Here is a 20,114-nt window from a genome sequence, read left to right as displayed (position 1 = left end):
ATTGGGATAATATTAAGAACTGTTCAAAGGTGACTTTTCTTAAGGATTCCTTTTAGCTTAATAACAGGTTAAGAAAATAACCATAAATCCAGAATTGGAAGAGACTTTTAAATTCATTCAATGATCTATCAGTTGCTAAAACATTTCCAAGTTCTTACCCATCCATGCTTGAACACTCTAATGACATAGAAATCACCATCTCTTGAAAGAGTGTTTTCCCCTCTGCAGTTGCTTCCAATCATGAGAGAGTCATTACATGAAACGCAAAACTCTCTCTTTAAGGTTTCCACCCCTTTGACTCTAATTTGAACACAGAACAAGTCTAATCCCCTTCTCACAAGACAGACTTCCAAAATGTGAAGCCAGTGTCACTCCATCTTCTGATACTGCATTTTCTAATAGCCAGTTCCTTTAGCCATGCCCTTTATAACAGCTTCTACAGCTCTTATTATCTTGCTTATCTCCCCCAGAACAGTTCCTAGCCTGCCCTATGCCCCACTTGAGAAAGAGCACCCAGAATTGAAGCAAGGGTGGTCCCACCAGTTGAAGAGGGGACATCTCCTCTCTCCTTTGCCATGCCACACTTTGTGAATAATAAAACCTAAATTAATATTTACTCTGCTGACAGCCATGGTATACAGCTGATTGATAATATATTCACTGCCAACTATATTCCTTTAAGTCTTTTCTCAATGTGCTACAGCTAAGATATGACTTACTTTGTATATATGCTGTTGATTTTAGGATGCAAGTAGTAGCCTTTACATATATTCCCTTTAAAATCATTCTTCTAACACTTACCAAGTTAAACCAGCCTAAGATTTTAGAACTCTGATTTGACCATTTAATTTATTCTAACTTCATATCATCTCAAATTTTATCAGAATGCCTTCCACGTCTTCATCCAAATCATGAATAAAAAGGTTAAAGAAAAAAGGCCAGGGACATCCCTAGAGACATCATTTGACATCATTCTATTAAATGGCACTACCTTGGTAGCTGATCAATTAATTATCAATATACATAATGACACTTACACCTCACTTCAGCCAAAGGTGTGTTATGAGAGACCTCGCCAAGCGCCTTGCTCAAATTCAGATTTCTAGGCTCTCTACCCTTCCCAGCTCTGGACACTTTGTTAAAAAAGAAAGTTTGCTGTGATGGGTGTTAAGCACGTTCTGGCTTCTCATGAGTAAGTGATGCTGCTTCCAAGGACTCACCAATCATTCATCTGACACAACAGAATTGAGACCACAGTTTATTATAGACCACAGTGTACTGAAATTACTTCTTCTCCTTTTGAAAATCTGAAGGATCAGAATCCTCACACTTCTGACTTTCAGGCCTTTTCTGGGCTCTCCATAATTTCTCACAGATCCCCACAGACCCGTGGGTGCTCACTTTCAAGTTGTCTCGGTAGGAAGGATTTAATTTATTCAGCTGAGAGACTTCATATCTCTAATGGAGCAGCTGGAAATTCTCTTTCAGTGGCTAAAACAAATATCAACATTAATATAACTAAAGCCCCTCATTAGAATCCCAGGTTTTGGATTTTGAGCTGTGTGAGCTATTCTCTGCCCCTCAGGAGCGCTTGTCTTACCGAACATCCTCCAGCGCTGCTTTCCACTACCCCCAAAGAAAGACTCTAGCACCATGAAAGAGCAAAGTTACTGATATGGAAACAGATGTCTCTAAAAATACCCTTGGAAATGTATGGACATGAGACACATGCCATATACATTTAGTCATAAAAATAAAAAATCATATATTTTTATCTAGCAACTATTTATTTCCAGATATGTGACTAAGCACTGCAATCAAGTCATACCTGACTTAAAAAAAAAAAATGTAGACAGATTGAGCTGTCTAACCCACAAAAAAAAGTGTCTATGAATAATTCAACCCCAAGTGCCATGTATATTTCCTGGCAGGCTGGCTCCTGACTAAAGCACCAGCTTTATTTATCTGATTGGCTTAGGACCTACAGTTCTGTGGTATAGAGAATCTTACCACTCAAAGGCGTTTCATTCTTGTCTGGACTGGAATCCATAAGATGTTCTTTTGGGTTACTCAAAAGTAACATATTAAAACAGGTCTTTTCCTGTGCAACATGACCAGATTTTTTTTTTTAAATCAAAGCCTCACCTCTGAAAAACTAGTTTAAAGCCAGGTTTAAAAAACACCTAGGAAGATGGGGTGATTCTACTCAAATACGGATATTCCATTACTAATTTCATTCCAGTTAAAGGGCAACTCTAAAGTATAGTGACGATTTTGTGCTGGGCTTGTACTGCCACCTGGTGGTACGCTGCTAGTACTAAAGGAATAAAGGAATTTCTTAAATTAGTATTCATTTAGCAGTTTTCAGTAACACTGTCATCGACAAGTCAGTGTTTTCGATAAAATGGTGGTGCAGAGAAAATTTTACATAAGTCTTTGTTAACCAAGTTAAGGTAAACCACATCTTACTCAAACACACCATTTATATATGAACACATTAAGCATTAATAAATAGTACATTCACAATGAAAAATCTCTAAGAAAAAAATCTAAGCCCAAGCATAACTCCCAAAATAAGAACAAAATTCAAGAAAGAGACAAGGCCTCTCTAAACATAGACATGCCTAGCTTTTGTAAAAAAAAAAAAAAAAAGTCACATAAATATCAGAAAAACAAATTGGAAATTTAGGAGTCAAATAATATTATTAGAAATCAGTAGTGTAACAAAAATATTTTTCATAGAATTCCTGAAGGCCCTGACACTTCTTGTTATGTTTTAGAATTCATGTTTCTCTTTTGTAAAAAATCTCTTTTTACCTTTGAATCTACCGGATTCTCAGTGTTCACATGGATTAACATGAATTATTTTATTATTATGGATTATATTTGTTACAGTTGTATTTATTATAAGAATTTAGCCAATTTAATACATGGAATTTCTCTTTAATTATTAAAGACAGAGAAATTTTAAATTTTGCCAAATTAAGATTATCAATTATTTCCATACTCCTTCCATTTATTTATTTATTTATTTATTTTTAAAGATTTTATTTATTTATTTGACAGAGAGAGACACAGTGAGAGAGGGAACACAAGCAGGGGGAGTGGGAGAGGGAGAAGCAGGCCTCCCGCCGAGCAGGGAGCCGGATGTGGGGCTCGATCCCAGGACCCCAGGATCATGACCTGAGCTGAAGGCAGATGCTTAACGACTGAGCCACCCAGGTGCCCCCCATATATTTATTTTTTAAATAAATTTTATTTATATTATTTTGAAAGGTAATGCTTTCTCATGATCAAAGTCAGATAAATCACTCTACTGCCTCATCATTCACTGTAACCAGTTTCTTGCCACCTTCCAGAAATAGTCATTGATTTTCAAGTTTAGTAAGTCCTTTCTACAATCAAGCAAATATTTTTACTTAGCCCTCCTATCATTTGATTTTTCATCCATTTAATTCTTTAAACTTCATAGGCCTTATTTTGCTTTACATCAATTAAAACTTTTTTTCATAATGGCAAGTCATTCTTGTCAGCAACATGTGTGGGTTAAGCCTACCTTTTTCTGCTAATTTGGGAAGTTTGCTTTAAGACATACCAAGATTTAACAAATACTCAGAACTATTATGAGTTATATCTTTCATTCCACTGATAGACGAGTACCTACGCCATTACCATACTGATCTAATTATCTTATAGAGTTTAAAATATGGCTTAATATTTAACATTAGAATAAGTTTAATATTTAATATTAAGGAAGGAGTTAGTCCTCCACCATTACTATTCTTCTTCTAAACTGCTCTGGCTATTCTCATCAGTTTTTTATTCCAGATAAGAACTTCAGAATAATTTTTGTTAGGTTCCCAAAAAATTTGACCAAGTTACTTTAGAAAAGAGACTTGGTGAGAATTGCTCTAAATTATAAATTATTTTGGGAAGAATTATTACCTATATACATAGGTTATTAGTAGAAAAAGCAGGATTAGTGATTAAGCTCTTCTGATGTTCTTAAGCTGGATGGTTTTTCAAGGGACAAATTGATGAAGAAACTCAAAAGGTGTTTTGTACCTGCAATATGGCAGGAGAGATATGCAGAGAAACCTCCTCATTCAGAATAATTAAAAATGCTGGATAAAGTATTATTATTTTTCTTTTTTTTTAGTTTCAGGGTAGAGCTTACTAATTCATCAGTTGCATATAATACCCAGTGCTCATTATATCAAGTGCCCTCGTTAATGCCCATCACCCAGTAACCCCTTTCCCCCATCCACCTCCCCTCCTAGAGTTCAGCATCTCTTATGCTTTGCCTCCCTCTCTATTTTCATCTTATTCTATTTTTCCTTCCCTTCCCCTATGTTCATCAGTTTTCCTTCTTAAATTCCACATATGAGTGAGATCATATGGTATTTGTCTTTCTCTGACTTATTTCACTTAGCATAATACCCTCTAGTTCCATCCACATCATTGCAAATGACAAGATTTAGTTCTTTTTGATGGCTGGGTAATATTCCTCTGTGTGTGTGTATGTGTGTGTGTGTGTGTGTACACACCACATCTTCTTTAACCATTCTTCTGTCAAAGGACATCTGGGCTTTTTCCATATTTTGGCAATTGTGGACACTGCTGTTATAAACACTGGAGTGCATGTGCCCCTTTGAATCACTATCTTTGTATCTTTGGATAAATACCTAGTAGTACAATTGCTGGGTCATAGGGTAATTCTATTTTTAACTTTTTGAGGAATCTCCATACTGTTTTCCAGAGTGGCTACACCAGCCTTGGATAAAATATTTTTTAAATATCATTCTAAATGAATGGCTGAATTGGTTGGAAAAAAATAAGGGAAATCCTTAGAAGCCACAAGTAAAAGATAGCATGAATCCAAAGTAAGTTCTGGAGCTGGAATTTGCTTGGGACATTTATCTATCCTTGGTGGCTTAGAACTTAGACTTCAGAGAGCCATATGGGAGTTAGAAGATAAGACATGAGGCATGGGCAAGGTAGGAAACAGAATTTCCCATGCATGACCCATGATAAGGTTGTGTCCCATGAAAGGCAACATCCTTAGTAAGTGAATTATGTGACGGGGGGGGCCGGGGGGGGTGAGTATTCACCCTACAAAGACAATCAGTAGAAGTAATAAGCCTAAGTATTATGAAGAAGGATAAAATGGGGGGGGGTTAGTCTCCCTTGAAAATTACTAACACAAGTCTCTGCTCATGTAGGATAGGGTACATCCTATCTTATGTGGTGTGGCTAGAATAGTCTGAGAGTGTTCCTAGGTTAACAGTGCCCCAAATACCTAGCAATAACAAACATATAATCCTTTCTAGAAGAACACACCCAAATGGCTACCACAAATGAAAAAAAAATCACAAACCTATGAGAAAATAGACAAGTGATAGTGAGTTGAAACAGAGTTAGACTATACAAATTTTTTACCTATAGAATATCAAATGAGTATGTTTAATATATTTCAAGAAATAAAAGAGGGTACATTGCAAAGGAACAAAAGATAACACAAATAACCTATATCTTTGAAAAAGAACCAAAAGAAATCCCAGAAAAATAATTTCTAATAATTGAATGAGAAACTCAATTAACAAAGGGATTAAGATGGCAATATAAGGGGCGCCTGGGTGGCTCAGTCGTTAAGTGTCTGCCTTCGGCTCAGGTCATGATCCCAGGGTCCTGGGATCGAGCCCTGCATCGGGATCCCTGCTCCACAGGAAGCCTGCTTCTCCCTCTCCCACTCCCCCGGCTTGTGTTCCTTCTCTCACTTTGTCTCTCTCTGTCAAATAAATAAATAAAATCTTTTTTAAAAAATAAATTAAATAAATAAATAAATAAAATCTTTAAGACAAAAGAAAAATAAAACAAGAAACCAGTATCTGTTACATAGATGCAAAAATCGTCAACAAAATACTAACAAACCAAACCCAGTATTATATAAAAAGAATTATATACCATGACTAAGATGTATCAAGAGAAGGCAAGGTTGGTTTAAGATCTGAAACTCAATGTATTATACCATATCAATAGAATAAAGGAGGGGCACCTGGGTGGCTCAGTCATTGAGCGTCTGCCTTCAGCTCGGGTCATGATCCCAGGGTCCTGGGATCGAGCCCTGCATCGGGATCCCTGCTCCGCAGGAAGCCTGCTTCTCCCTCTCCCACTCCCCCTGCTTGTGTTCCCTCTCTCGCTGTGTCTCTCTCTGTCAAATAAATAAAATCTTAAAAAAAAAAAAAAGATGGCAATATAAGAAGCTCTTGACCTCCACATCCTCCTATGGACACTCCAAATCTACAGCTACCTGGGGGGAACTTACAACTCCAAACTTCTCACTAAGGAGTGAAAGGTTTAGATTTTATATCTGGTGCCCCAACTTTTAAAATCTCCATCTGAGAAATGGATGCCCAAAACACCTAGTTTTGCAAGCCAATGGGGCTTGCATCCATGAGACCAATAAGGCTATAGAAAACTAAGAGACAGCTCTTAAAGTGCTGGTAAGAACTCACCATAGCAAACTCCCTAGGGCCCAGCACAGACCCAAAGAATGTAAACATGCCCAGTCTTTCTGTGAAAGAGGCCTTTTTTGCATATTTTAATAGCTACAGCCTGCAGGTAGGCTTCTAATTTAGCACACAACAGAGGCTGTCTATAATACTCTCCAGAGACCAGGGAGACTGGTAGGCACCACTTCTGTGCTCTCCTGCTGCTTCACTCCAGCTTGCCAATATTTCCAGGAAAAGAGCTTGTGTATATATCTGCGGGTCCCAGTTTTTGTGGCTGCCATCCAAAGGATGCCCCTGGCTCTGGTGGCCAATAGGGCTGACATATGCAGTCCCACAAAAATGTAACAGAGAAACAGTTCTTGGCCAGCCATTCCCTCAGGGCACAGTGCTGATGGGGCCACAGAAAGAAATGCCCATATCCCAGTTTTCTCCTGAAAGAGGTATATTTGCATACTTTAAAAGCTGCTGCCTGGGGCACCTGGGTGGCTCAGGCAGTTAAGCATCTGCCTTCAGCTCAGGTCATGATCCCAGGGTCCCGGGATCGAGCCCCACATCTGGCTCCCTGCTCATCAGGAAGCCTGCTTCTCCCTCTCCCACTCCCCCTGCTGTGCTCTCTCTCTCCCTCTGTCAAATAAATAAATAAAATCTTTAAAAATAAATAAATAAAATAAATAAATAAAAGCTGCTGCCTGAAGATCCGGCTGCCAATAAGCCTGAATCTAGGTGCTGACTGAGATCCTCCCCTTTGGGACACTGGCAGGTCTTCAATACTGGGAGCCACTAAGAACAAACAAGACTGCTTAGACAATCACAAAGATTTGAGAGACAGCCAATAGCTAGGGCAGGGTGGAATGATAAGGTTCATCTCCCACACAAGACCATTAGGATATGTGGCTGTTTTGCCTAATGCATAGAAACCAGCACAGAGAGTCAAGAAAAATGAAGAAACAGAGGAATATGTTCCAAATGAAAGAACAAAATATCAGAAAAAGACATAATGAAACAAAAATACGTGATAAATCAAAGAGTTCAAATGTTCAAATAATGGTCATAAAAATGCTCACTGAAGTCAGAAGAACAATTCATGAACAAAGTGAGAACTTTAACAAAGGGATAGAAAATACAAGAAAGTACCAGGCAGAAATCACAGAACTAAGGAATACAAAATCTGAAGTGAAAAATTCAATACAGGGGTTCAACAGCAGACTGACTGCAGTGGAAGAAAGGATCAGTTACTCAAAGACAGAGTAGTGGAATTCATCCAATTAGTGGAGCAAAAGAAAAAGAGGATAAAGACAGCTTAAGAGACTTATGGGACACCATCAATCAGACCAATATTTGCATGATGGGGACCCAGAAGGAGGAGAGAGAAAGGGGCAGAAAACTTATTTGAAGATATAATGGCTGAAAACTTCCCTAACCTGGGGAAGGAAAAAGACATTCAGATCCAGGAATCCCAGAGAGGTCCAATAAAATGAACCCAAGAAGACCTATGCCAAGACACATAATTAAAGTGTCAAAAGTTAAAACTAAGAATAGAATCATAAAAGCAGCAAGAGAAAAACAACGTGTTATATACAAGAGAAGCCCCATGAGACTATTAACAGAAACTTTTGCCAGAAAAGAGTGGCACAATATATTCAAAGTGCTTAAGGAAAAAACTGCCAACCAAAAATGCTCTACCTAGCAAAGTTGTCCTTCAGAACTGAAGGAGAGATAAAGAGTTATCCAGATAAGCAAAAGCTTAAGAAGTTCATCACCACCACCCTGGCCTTACAAGAATGTTAAGGTGCTTCCTTAAGCTGAAATGAAAGGGCACTAATTAGGAACAGGAAAACATTTGAAAGTATAAATCTCACCAGTAAAGGTAAATACATAGCTAAACTCAGAATAATCTAATGTAACGGTGATGGGTTAATCATTTATAAATTTGCATGAGGTTAAAAGACCAAAGCAGTAAGAAAAAAACTGTAACTACAATAATCTGTTAATGGATATATATGTAAAAAGATACAAATTATGACATCGAAAATATAAAACATGAAACAGGGAGGTAAAAATGTAGAGCTTTTGAATGCATTAAACTTAATTGTTACCAACTTAAAACAGATTGTTATAACTGTATGATGTTTTATATAAGCTTCATGGTAACCACAAAGCAAAAGCCTACAGTAGATACTCAAAAGATACAGAGAAAGGAATCTAAGCATACCACTACAGAAAAGTATCAAATCACAAAGGAAGAAAGCAAGAAAAGAACAAAGGAACTACAAAACAGCCAGAAAACAATGAACAAACTGGCAGTAAGTCCATACCTATCAATATTTACTTTTAAATGTAAATGGACTAAATTATCTAATCAAAAGATAAAGCATAGTTGAATAGATCTAAAAAAAATAAGACCTGGGGCACCTGGCTGGCTCAGTTGGTAGAGTGTGCAACTCTTGATCTCAGGGTTGTAAGTTCAAGCCCCACATTGGGTGTAGAGATTACTTAAAAATAAAATTAATAATAATAATAATAATAATAATATAATAATAATAATAAGACCCAACTATATCCTGCCTACAAGAGACTTACTTCAGTTTTAAGAACACACATAGACTGAAAGTAAAGGGATAGAAAAAAAATACTCCTTAACCTGGAGAAGAAAAGAAAGCAAGGGTAGATGTATCAGATAAAACAAACTTTAAGACAAAGAAAGACTAATAAGAGACAAAGAAGGTCATATATAATGATAAAATGGTGAATCCAAGAAGAGGATATGACAATTGTAAATATTTGTGGACCCAACATAGGAGAACAAAGATATATAAAAAAAAATACTAACATAACTAAAGGGGGTAATAGACAGCAATACAATAATAGCAGGGGACTTCAATATCTCAGTTTCATCAATGAATAGATAATCCAGACAGAAAATCAATAAGGAAACAGTGGACTTAAACTACACATTAGACCAGAGGAACTTAATAGACACTCACAGAACTATTCCATCAAAAAGCAGTAGAATACACATTCTTCTCAAGCACACATGGAACATTCTCCAGGACAGACCATATGTCAGGCCACAAAAAAAGTCTTAATAAATTTAGAAGACTGAAATCATTTCAAGCACCTTTCCCCTGTGGTATGAAACTAGAAATCAATTATAAGAAGAAAACTGGAAAACTCACAAATATGTAGAGATTAAACAACATATCACTGAGTAACCAATGGTCAAAAAAGAAACTAAAAGATAAATAAAAAATATCTTCAGACAAGGGCACCTGGATGGCTCAGTTGGTTAAGTGTCCAACTCTTGATTTCAGCTTAGGTCATGATCTCAGGGTTGTTAAGATTGAGCCCTGCATTGGGGTCCACACTGAGAGTGGAGTCTGCTTAAGATTCTCTCCCTCTTCCTCTGCCCCTCTCCTCCAGCTCGTGTGCTTTCTCTCACTAAATATATAATTTTTTTCAGCCAAATGAAAATGGAAATATAACAACCAAAACTGATGGGATTCAGCAAAAGCAGTTGTAAGAGTGAAGTTCACAGCAGTAAGTGCCTACAGTAAGAAATGAAAAAGATCTCAAATAAACAACCTAACTCTATAGCTTAAGGAACTAAAGAAAATGAAGCCCAAACTTGGTAGGAAAAAGGACAGAAAGACCAGGGCAAAAATAAGTGAAATTGAGATTAAGAAGACAGTAGAAAAGATCAATGGAACTAAGAGCTGGTTCTCTGAAAAGATAAATAAAATAGGCAAACCTTTAGCTAGACTCACCAAGAAAAAAAAAAAAAAAGAAGATTCAAATAAGATTAAAAATGAAAGAGATGTCACAACTAATAAAAAGAAATGCAAAGGATCATATGAGACTACAACAAACAAATACACAACAGCAAGTTGGGCAACCTAGAAGAAATGGATAAATTCCTAGAAACATACAACCTACCAAGACTGAATTGGAAGAAATGGACAATCTGAACAGACCAGTTACTAATAAAGAGTTTGAATTAGTAATCAAACACCTCTTAACAAACAAAAGTCCAGGGCCAGATGGCTTTACTGGTAAATTCTACCAAACATTTAAAGAGGAATTAATACCAATCCTTCTTAAAATCTTCCAAAAAATAGAAGATAAAGGAGCACTCCCAAACTCATTTTATGAGGCCAGCATTACCTTGATACCAAAACCAGAGAAAAGAAAAGAAAATTACAGGCAAATATCCCTGATGAACATAGATGAAAAAATTCTTTAAAAAAATATTAGCAAACTGAACTCAACAGCACATTAAAAGGATCATACACCATGATCAGTGGGATTTATTCCAGGGATGTGAAGCTAGTCCAACATCTGCAAATCAATCAATATGATATACAACATTAACAAAATGAAGGATAGAAATTATAGGATCATCTCAAAAGATGCAGAAAAAGCATTTGACAAAATTCAACAGCCATTCATGATAAAACTCTCAAAGTGGCTACAGAGGGAACATATCTCAATACAATGAAACCATATGCTATATACGCCACATATGACAAGCCCATAACTAACATCATACTTAACAGTGAAAAACTGAAAGCCTTTCCTCTGGGAACAGGATGCCCACTCTTGCCACTTTTGTTTAACATAGTACTGGAAGTCACAGCTAGGTTAATTAGGCAAGAAAAAGAAATAAAAGGTATCCAAATCAAAATAGAAGAAAAACTGTCTCTATTTGCAGATGACATAATATATATAAAAAACCCTAAAGGCCACCAAGAAACTTAGAACTAATAAATGAATTCAGTAAACCTGCAGGATACAAAATCATCATACAAAAGTCAGCTGTGTTCCTATACACAAAACTAACAGAAAGAGAAATTAAGAAAACAATCACAGTTACAATTACATCAAAAAGAATAAAATACCTAGGAATAAACTTAACCAAGGAGGTGACAGACCTGTACACCGAAAACTGTAAGACACTGATAAAGGAAGTCGAAGAAGACACAAATAAATGGAAAGATATTCAGGGCTCACAGATTGGAAGAATTAACATTGCTAAAATGTCCATATCACCCAAAGTGATCTACAGATTTGACACAATTCCTATCAAAATTCCAATGGCCGTTTTCACAGAAATAGAACAAACAACCCTAAATTTGTATGAAACCACAAAAGACCCCAAATAGCCAAAGCAATCTTGAGAAAGAACAAAGTTTATGTCATTAAAGTGACTCTTGGTGGTCTCCCTTGGTAGCTTCAGGATTGGGGCAGCTTGCCAAAGGAACCAACCATGTGACTAGAGAGCTGGAATTTTTCAGCCCCACCCACCCATGCCCATCTCTGGAGAAGTGGGAGGGATTGGAAATTTTGCTCAGTCATCAATAACCAGTGATTTAACCAATCGTGTCTGTGTAGTGGACTCTCCATAAAAACTAAACAAGGAGGTTCAGGGAGCTTCTGGGTTAGGTAACACATCCAAGTGTTGGGAGGGTAGCATGCCCAGAGAAGGCACAGAATCTCCATGCTCCACCCAACACCATAACTTGCACTATTCATCTTCCATTTGGCTGTTTCTGAGCTGTACCCTCTATAATATACTGGTAATAGTAAGTAAAGCGTTTTCTGAACGTCTGAGTCATTGTAGTGAATTATCAAACCTGCAGTGAGGGGACGGTCATGTTAACCCTTAAATTTCTGGTTCAGCAAAAGAGTGAGTAGCCTGGCCACCCCCCACTGCAGCTTGCAAATGAAATGGGGGCAGCTTGTGGGAGTGAGCTCCTAACCTGTGGGGTCTGATGCTAATTCCAGGGAACTATTGGATACCCAGTTGATGTCAAAGAGTCAGAGAACTGGTTGGTGTGAGGGAAAAAAACTAAGAACAATGAACAACTTTCTGCCAACAAATTAGAAAACAGGGCAGAAATGGACATGTTCCTAGAAAGATGACTTAACAAATATAACTAAAGAAAAAACCCGAATGGTCCTATAACCATTAAAGAAAGTGAATCAGTAGTTTAATTTCTTTCCACAAAGAAAATACTAGACCCAGATAGTTTTAAAAGTATGTGGTTTATTTTTTAAATTAAAAAAATTAATTCTGACATTACCTTAAATTTTTTGGAGAAGAGAAAAAGAGGAAACGTCACCCAAGTAATTTCATAAAGCCATTTCAGGCATACTCCACAGAACATTTCCCTGATTGATGTTTTCCCAGAAATTCCCACTCGTATTTAATTCTCCAATGTCATACAACATACATATCTCTCAAAACAACATTTCAACTGAGATTTATGTAGGAAATATTTTATTTAGCACCCCAAAACTCAATATAACATTTTTACCAATAACAACAACAAAAGTGTAGGAAATGAATGCCTTGAGTTACATTAGAAACATTTGGTAAAATGTCCACATCATGTCAGCTAATCAAAAAGCATACTGAATATCAATGAAGGGGATATTCCACATAAATGCTACTGGTGATAAAAGAAACATTAAAATATCATCCTCAGTGTGAATCATCCTCTGTCACATTTCCACAGTGCCCTTCATATTTCATATTGCCCTTTTTTCCCTAGTTGTGTAGAATAAGAACTAAAAAGGTTGAGAAAGTGTTAAGGAATTCAATGGAGAAGGAAGAAAAGCAAGCAGGAAAGCAGTAACAATGAAAGAGAGTATGTTACTGCTGACAAAGCAACTATTTGTTATCAACTAATTGTTTAGTGATTCAGGAAGCAAAGTTATGAACATCCCAATGTTAAACTTTGTTATTTAATAGAGGTTTGCTTACCATATTATAGTTACATTTTAGGAAACTGGTTTGGGTTAACAAGTAACTTATTACAATTATACCATTTAAAATAAAAAGAAATAGGCTCCCAGTTAAGATTTTTGCACAGAACATCTGATTTTCAGAAACAAATTACTAATATTAAGTAGGTATCTGTATAATTTCACATCAAAACTACCAAAGACAGGATGAGAAAGATAACCACAGTCCCATCTCATCCATAAATATAAGTGCAAAAATTCTAAACAATATTTTTTGAAATGACAAATTTGGTTTCTTTCAGAAATGGAAGACTGGTTCAACATCAGAAAAATGCATTAATGCAGAGCGCCTGGATGGTGCAATAGGTTAAGTGGTTAAGCATCTGCCTCTTGGTTTTGGCTCAGGTCATGATCTCAGGGTAGTGAGATGGAGTCCTGCGTCGGGCTCAATGCGGAGTCTGCTTAAGAGTCTCTCTCCCTCTGCCCCTCCCCCTGCCTTCTCTCTCTCTCTCTCTCTAAAATAATAAATCTTTAAAAAAAAAAAAAGAAATTGCATTAATGCAATTCACCACTTGAACAAATTACAAGAAAAAAATACATTCATCTCAACAGAGGCAGATAAAACATCTAATAAAATTCAACATTCATTTATGATTAAAAAAAAACTATTAGCAAACTAGATATATATGGAAACTCCCCTAACTTGATGAACAATAGGAAATACATAAAAATGTCATCCACATCATACACATGTGCTGAAACTTCAAAAGCATTCCTTTAAAATCATGAACAAGGGGGGGCCTGGATGGCTCAGGTGGTTAAGCGTCTGCCTTCAGTTCAGGTCATGATCCCAGGGTCCTGGGATGGAGCCCCACATCGGGCTCCCCGCTCAGCGGGGAGTCTGCTTCTCCCTCTGACCCTCCCCCCTCTGCCGCTCTCTCTCTCACGCAAATAAATAAATTTTTTTAAATAAATAAATAAAATAAAATCACAAACAAGACAAGGATGTCTACTATTATCTCCCTATTAGACACTGTCCTAGAGGCCCTAGTTTGGACGTTCTTTGTCACACACACACACACACACACACACACACACACACACACACAGTACAAGAATTAGGAAGAAATAAAGCTTCTGCAGAAAATATGATTTTTTTAAGAAGAAAACCCCCCAAAATTTACAGATGACTTGATGTTATAAAAAGTATTCAAATTATTTAATATCTATTGGATATTAATTTGGATCTATAGCACCCACCATAACAAATATTGACTCTATATGGTTAGAATGAAATGTGCATAGCTTATCTGCAAAATCTGACTTATGTTCCTGATGAGAACACTGGTGTGGGACAAGAAGGAGTGGGGTAAGAAAAACAGCTCACTTCTCACTCTGCCCCTTACAGGGTGTGTTGCTTTTTTTCTTGCTGCCAACAAATTAACACAAATTTAGCAGCTTAAAACAACACAAATTTATGATCACACCTCTGTAGGTCAGAAGTCTGGCATGAGCGTCACTGGCTAAAATCAAAGCATCAACAGGGCTGTACTTTTTTCTGGAGACTCTAGGGGAGAGTCTGTTTCCATGCTCATTCAGGATGTTGGCAGAATTCAGTTTCATGCAGTTGTAGAAATGAAGTCCCTGGTTCCTTGCTGTCAGCAGAAGGCCATTCCCAGCTTCTAGAGCTGAAACTGTATTCTTTGGCTTCAAAGATCTTCTTCCTCCAGTTTCAAAGCTAGCAATGGAAGGTTGAGTCCCTCTCCCGCCTTCTCTTCTGCCACATCTCTAATTCTTCTGCCTTCCTCTTCAATTTTTATCTCCCCATATCATAGTCCCCAACATTAATCACATCTGCAAAGCCTCTTTTACTCTATAATGAAACATCCACAGGCTCAGGAGATGAGGATGTGGACATCTTTGGGGGACCATGCTTCTGCCTACTGCACAAGGAACCCCAGCTTGTTCCATGTTTGCACTAACACCACACGCAGCTTGCACGTCCTTACATAATGCCTCAGCCCCAGTAGGCAAAGATGATGGGAAAACTAGGCAGAAAATATCCTCTAATTTTTCTTTTGTCCATGCTGCTTGCCTTGGTTTAACTATTGGATTTTCCTTATCGGGCTGTGTGAGGTTGAAGTAGACAGAAAGATGAAAAATTTAGAATGGATTTCCTGACACCAACACTAATGCAATAACTGGAACAAATGCCTCCCCTCTATCTACTCTTGAACCATCCAGAGTTTGGGAAAGAAATATAAAGGGGAGAATAGGAAAGTGTAAGGTGGGAACAAAAATGTCAAGCCATTAAAAGAAAAACATCAACATATTTCTCCTTTCCTTAAGAACTCAACCCAAGAAGATTCCACACCTGGGATGGGGATAAACAAGAGGAAGAGCCAAGCTCATGAGAGTCATTTGTTGTATGTTACTATGTATTACACGGTGTTAGACGATTCCGCAAGACTTTCTTAATTCTTTAAACTAACATGTGGTTCATGGGTATAGTTATTATCCTATAAATGAGGAACCTTGGGGCTCAAAGAGGTGGTTATTTGCCTAGAAGAACAAGTGTCAGAGCTGGATATAAACCCAGGTCTGCTGGCTGCTCCAGCCCAAGGGAAATTTCTCTCCCTGACTGTTCCCTAGCAAGAAGGCAAGATTGAGATTTGTTATAAACCCCACACTGTACCATTCAATGTCTTGACATTATACTCCTAGAGGTATCCTCCTTCCCCAACCTTTTTTCCCCCAGATGTTACAGTGACTTCCTAATAAAGGTCTGCGCTATTTCCTTTCTTGTGATCATTACACATTTACTCCTTCTGTCTGTCCCCAATTGTCCCCATGTTGCTGTTATCATTCAGGCTAGTCTTTGTGTGGAATGCGGGCTTGAATTTTCTTTTTCCTTTCTTCCTTCTCTCTCTCTCTTTCACTAGCTTCAAAGAAACGAGGAAAGGTGCTGGGATGTGTTCTCTTGATGAGTCTGCTAGGACCTACAGGAGCAAGGAGACCCCCTGGCTATCCCACAGCAGATCTCACTGCAGTCTCTATCCCTTCAATGCGTTAGGGTTATCAGGCAAAAAGCCAATTAACAACCTCTGCTTCATTTCTGTGGTAATAATTAATCAACTCTAAAATTTCAGCATAAAATCCCAACTCCTACCGCAAGTACAAAGCCTCATATGATTTGCTCCTACCTGTCTCTTCCGCTGCATCTTAGGCCGTTCTGCACTCCTCGGGCTGCTCCAGCCACACCGGCTGCTTCTCGGCACTGGAAATGTGACTAGTCTGAACTGAAATGTGCTGGAAGTATAAAATATACACCGGACTTTTAAGCAAAATATATCACTAATGCATATCATTAATCATCAATGATTTTATATTGATTACATGTTAAGTTACTACTGAAATTAATGTAACTTGTTCTTTTTTACTTTTTTGTGGCAGTTCGAACACTTAAAATGGAATTCGTGGTTCGCACTATGTTTCTATCGGACAGCCTGCTCTACCACATAACCTCCTTTTGTTTCCTCCTTGGCACTTACACTATCTGGACCTACCGTGTCCATGTCACCTGTTTAGTGCCTTTCTGGCCCAACTAGAACGTAAGCCAGGACGCCTGTCGGGCTCATTCACACCTGATTCCCAGGCACTGAGGTCAGAGCCTGAAGCTAGTAAGTACTCTACAAATCTAGTCTTTGAATGAAGGACCTTACTCTTCCTCAGCCGGAGACTGAAGAACACGAGGTTTCAGGTCCTCTGAGCTACACCCGCAGCTCAGCGCTGACCACATGCTCCCGACACTGGGCGCGGGGTGGGTGCACATCCACACGGAAGAAAACCTGCCTGGGCGAAGGCACTGGTCGCACAGCGCAAAGGCGAGACCGCGAGCCCTCGCCCCTCCGTCTTCTTTCCCCCTGGAGCCCCGCCCCACGGCCAATCACTGCGCACTTCGCCCTCGCGCCACACGGCGGCGTCTCGCGAGGGCGCGGCGGCCGGTGGTACAGTCCGTCCTCCCCGCGCCCCCAGGACAGTGGGTCCTTCCAGTCGTAGAAAAGCATTGTGGGAGCAGCCTACGCCCTTTCTTGATTCTGCGCTGGGGTCGCGCGGAGTTGTTCTCCGTCTTCCGGAATGGTGGGGACCTCGGCGTGCACGGCTTCTCGGCCTCTGACGCGCCCGGGCGCCGGACAGAGGCGCTCGGCCGCCCTGAGGGTGGTGAGACGCCTTTCGCAGCCGGGCCGGCCCCGAGGATCCCGTGCCCTGAGTCCCTGGAGGGCGGACGGCAGCGGCCTGGCCTCGCCCACGTTGCCAGTGGACCGCAGGAGGCTCCGAAGCGGCCCCCAGGCTGCGTACCCACGCCAGGAAATGGGAGATGGATGGGTTTGAGTGCATTTGATTTTATTGGTCATCGACTGCGTGTCAGGGAGATACTCATGTAAGCAGGGGATTTTTTCGTGTGAAAGAGAAAGGCCTCACCATAGGTGGGCATGTATGCCTACGGCATCACAGTTGAGATCAAGTCAACGTAGGAGTAAAGTGCCATTTAAGGTTTAGATCTTGATAGTTGTTTCAAGACACAGAACTCGGCGAAAGAGTGTCCTCAACTTTGCAGGTGAGTTTGCATGTTCGTGCAAGAAAAACCAGTTGCCTCGCAGCTTGAAAGTTTTAACCGCGTAAAATATTTTAAATTGCAGTTCTCGTTACCTAGTTTGGGGTTTGAATTGTAAAGGAAAATCTACAGCTGTAATTAATCCCCTTCCAGCTCTAACCCACAGAACAGTTCATTATGGGGTCAGCAACTTTGTGCCATGGATAGAGCAGTCCTTATGCGGTTTTCTTGTAGCCTTTGTGTTGCCCGTTCACTTTTGGAAACTAGTGAATGTGGTGTCAAAAAAGGCATAAACTAAACACTTTGCAGCCTTTTCCTGCCCTTGAATTTGGTATTTTTGGTGGAGGAGCTGCATAAGTAACAGTTGATGCTTTTACATTAGTTTACACATGTGGTCTTGAGTTTGCCAACATGAAGTGTGTAGTTTTTCTTAACGGTTTTTAAATTTGGTGCAGGTGAAAGCTGGATGCTTGAAGCAAAGACTGCTGCCAGCTGAACACTGGGAGCACAAAGGTGACCTAAGGTAGGGTGATGCTACCTTGTAGTTCTGTCCTAAAGTGGTTACTCCTAATGAAAATTTTATCTTTCTAGATTGGGGTGCCTTTTCTAGTGGGTGTTAGCTTAAATTAGTACTGCAACACCTGTAGTCAACAAGGTGAAGTTAACAGCAAATAGGGTGGCCTCTTCCTAGCTTATTTTTGAAATTTTTTTTTTTTTTTAAGATTTTATTTATTTGAGAGAGAAAGAATGAGACAGAGAGAGAGCATGAGAGGGGGGAGAGTCAGAGGGAGAAGCAGACTCCCTGCTGAGCAGGGAGCCTGATGTGGGACTCGATCCCGGGACTCCAGGATCATGACCTGAGCTGAAGGCAGTCGCTTAACCAACTGAGCCACCCAGGCACCCTATTTTTGAAATTTTAAGATAACGTATTTCTTTGTGTAGTACCTAAATTTCAAACACTTAGCCAAACCTCTGGTATGTTTTATGTGGACATTTAAAGCTGAGTCCAGACCTGCATAACTTAATGCAATTCAGAGAAGTATGAATTGTTTAATTAAGTGATGATACAGGTGAATATTTGCTTGTCAAATTGAATGCTTTATTTTGTTTTTTAGGATGTCCTTGATGAAGAATTCAAAAACATCATAGGAAATCTTGACAAGAGTTGCTTGGATCATTTAAGACTCCCAGGAGCCTGAGGGGTACTAAAATTACTGCTTTTGGACAGTCTATAAATACACACTTAAAACAGTAGGGCTACAAATAAATATTTCATTGTGCTTCGTGGAGGCTTGTGTATTAAGTAATTAACTACCGGCAAATAGCATTCTTCACTGAAAGATCAAAGGGAAAAGAAGGGTTTCTCCTTCCTCCCCCAGCAATTTCAAAATGGTTAAATCTCAGTAGTTAAGATTAGTATTCAGCGCAACCAGTTAAGAATAGCCTTGTGAGATAGAGGTTTATGCTACACCCAAGGAGAAATAAGTGCTTTCTTTCAGTGCCTTCTGCATGATGAACTGAACTGAACTAGACTAGCTGGTTTCTAGGTCACAGGTGTTTTACATTGTCACTGCATTTTTATTTTTACTAGATGTCAGTCAGCACATCCTCTGCCTTCACTTTTCAGGAAAGAACAAATAGTCTGAGCATTGAAAAAATTTATTGAACTTTTCAATAATGTACTAGGAAGTGGGAACACAAGGGTGAGCAAAACAGTTCCTCCCTTTGGAAGCTGAGAGTTGAATGGCAGAAATGTCATTGCAAATATAAAACTTACTTTGTGAGACAAGTCCCATGCATGAGTTGACTAAGACAAAGAAACCTGAGAAAGCAGTTGAGCCTAAGGGTAGGTGTCATTTTTGCAAGGCAAAGTTGGGGATGGCATGTGCAGAGGCCTTGGGCTAGAAAAGGTCCAGATTTGTGATAGTTGTAGTTACTTTCCCTCTTAAGTGCCCTGATTTATAAATGAGTGCTTAATGAGGCTTGAAGGCGGCTATTAGCTGAGCCCAGAGTATTACAAAACGAGCCTAAACAGCAGGTAAGAGACCAGATCATTTACGGCTTTGTTTACAGCAAGGGGAAACCTAGGATAGTTAATATCTGTCAGAGAAAGGATGCGGTGGACCAGTTGGAGAATACAGCGGTTGTCTAGGCAAGAGACAAACACCATGGACCAGGGTGGTAAAATTTGTGGAGATCATTAGCTGTAGAGGGCAAAGCTCACAGGACTTGGTAATAGGGGA

General features: G+C 39.1%; 1 protein-coding gene, 1 long non-coding RNA gene and 1 other non-coding gene across 10 annotated transcripts in view; 2 read left to right on the top strand and 1 right to left on the bottom strand.

Annotated features, from left to right (window-relative positions):
* Positions 1-17,217, bottom strand: part of LOC145722625 (uncharacterized) — a 145,486-nt gene extending 128,269 nt beyond the window's left edge. For 2 of the 8 annotated variants that reach the window (XR_014147019.1, XR_014147018.1), the window contains exons 1-2: positions 16,979-17,181; positions 16,460-16,565 (exon numbers count right to left, since the gene is read on the bottom strand). The gene's annotated coding sequence lies outside the window, so the exon portion shown is untranslated. Of the gene's footprint in view, positions 1-16,459; positions 16,566-16,822 lie in introns of all 8 variants that reach the window. The other 6 variants (XR_014147016.1, XR_014147012.1, XR_014147015.1 and 3 more) reach the window with 6 other exon arrangements.
* A 127-nt stretch (positions 17,218-17,344) lies between these two features.
* LOC145722624 (uncharacterized) lies at positions 17,345-19,158 on the top strand. Its single transcript, XR_014147011.1, has 3 exons — positions 17,345-17,874; positions 18,327-18,394; positions 18,987-19,158. It is a non-coding gene; the product is annotated as an uncharacterized LOC145722624 (long non-coding RNA).
* On the top strand, positions 18,104-18,237 carry LOC115944517 (small nucleolar RNA SNORA13). The gene has a single exon (XR_004079054.1). It is a non-coding gene; the product is annotated as a small nucleolar RNA SNORA13 (small nucleolar RNA).
* Positions 19,159-20,114: the final 956 nt, after the last annotated feature.

The sequence above is a fragment of the Leptonychotes weddellii genome, chromosome 7, assembly GCF_054177405.1.
Source record: "Leptonychotes weddellii isolate Sample4059 chromosome 7, ASM5417740v2, whole genome shotgun sequence".
Lineage (NCBI taxonomy): Eukaryota > Metazoa > Chordata > Mammalia > Carnivora > Phocidae > Leptonychotes > Leptonychotes weddellii.
Note: the sequence above shows the minus strand (reverse complement) of the source record. Positions and strands in the feature narration are given on the sequence as shown.